This window comes from Triticum aestivum, chromosome 1D (assembly GCF_018294505.1).
Source record: "Triticum aestivum cultivar Chinese Spring chromosome 1D, IWGSC CS RefSeq v2.1, whole genome shotgun sequence".
In the NCBI taxonomy this organism is placed as follows: domain Eukaryota; kingdom Viridiplantae; phylum Streptophyta; class Magnoliopsida; order Poales; family Poaceae; genus Triticum; species Triticum aestivum.
In genome coordinates, this window is record NC_057796.1 from 13,771,099 (window position 1) to 13,772,718 (window position 1,620).

Here is a 1,620-nt window from a genome sequence, read left to right on the forward strand (position 1 = left end):
AACTTTCTTGCACATGCTATGTGGATGAAATGATGATATCATGCCAACTTTCAACCTTTTCAGAGTTCATTTGAAATGCTTTTCAATTTTAGGGTCTTATAGCTCAAAATAATTAGTAAATGCATGAAAAATAACAAATGAAGTCAGAAAGGATTGACAAATGATGATGTGGCTTTGAATGGTGCATTTTGAACACACAAAAAGTCAGGAGTTCAAATAAGTTTTAAAAAATGAAATCCCTTTGTAACAGGCGAGTTTCCGGATGAAATCCTGATACTTTGAAAGAGATTGTCCGTTTTGTACACGAAGTGCATCCAGTTTATGCCGTAACCCTCTCAACTTTGTTGCACATGCTATGTGGATGAAATGATGATATCATGCCAACTTTCAACCTTTTCAGAGTTCATTTGAAATGTTTTTCAATTTTAGGGTCTTATAGCTCAAAATAATTAGTAAATGCATGAAAAATAACAAATGAAGTCAGAAAGGATTGACAAATGATGATGTGGCTTTGAATGGTGCATTTTGAACACACAAAAAGTCAGGAGTTCAAATAAGTTTTAAAAAATAAAATCCCTTTGTAACAGACGAGTTTCCGGATGAAATCCTGATACTTTGAAAGAGATTGTCCGTTTTGTAACATGGCATTGGTGGCACGAACCGGGACCAATTCCACCATTTGGTCCCTGTTGGTGCCACGAACCGGTACTAATGAGGCTGTGGCCCCACGAGCACCTTTAGTACCTGTTCGTGGCACGAACCGGTAATAGAGTTTCTTACTAGCTAAGCAGTTTTTTAGTCCCACCTCGCTAGCTGAGAGGCACTAGGAGCGGTTTATAAGCCCTGAGTGCAGAGACGATGAAGAAGAGGCGCAATGCTCACGTTGCTTAGCTTCAAGCCTTGAGGAATAAGGTAGACTGCATCGAGCTATGTGCAGTGCAGTCTACACTATTCCGAAAGGCTTGAAGCAAATCAACGCGCATTGCGCCTCTTTTTTATTTTTAATCATTAAAAGCAAAAAGAATTTTCATAAAGAACTTTTTTTGATAGAAACTTTAATAGCAGAAAGAATTATCATAAAGTAAAATAAATAAGTAATTAGAAACAAAATAAAATAAAATAAATAAGTTTTTTGTTGTAAGTAGAAATAAAACAAAATAAATAGCAAAAAAGAAAATAAAAAAACTAAATACAGCAAAAAGAATTTTCATAAAGAACTAATGGCACTAATAGAAAGTTTATATGTTATCTAAAACTAATGGCACTAACAGACAGTTTATAATTTTGCTGACCTAAAAGCAAAAAGAATTAAAAAATAAAGCAAAAAACAAAAGAAAATAAATAATGCAAATTTTTTTAAAAACTGCCACCTATTGGGCCACCACGGCCTGAATACGACTAGAAACCCAACCTGGGCCAGGATTCAGGCCCGCAGAAGGCCCAATAGGCCCTCAGACAGCACAGTGTGACATTAGGCCCGTAAGCCTGCATTTGAGAGGAGCTCGAGAGGGCAGCCGCAGTGGGGCTTATAAACCACTCCGAGCCCCTCTCAACTAGCGAGGTGGGACTAAACTTTTGGCCGCGGGCAGCGCAAGGCCTTTGGTCCCGGTTGGTGGCACC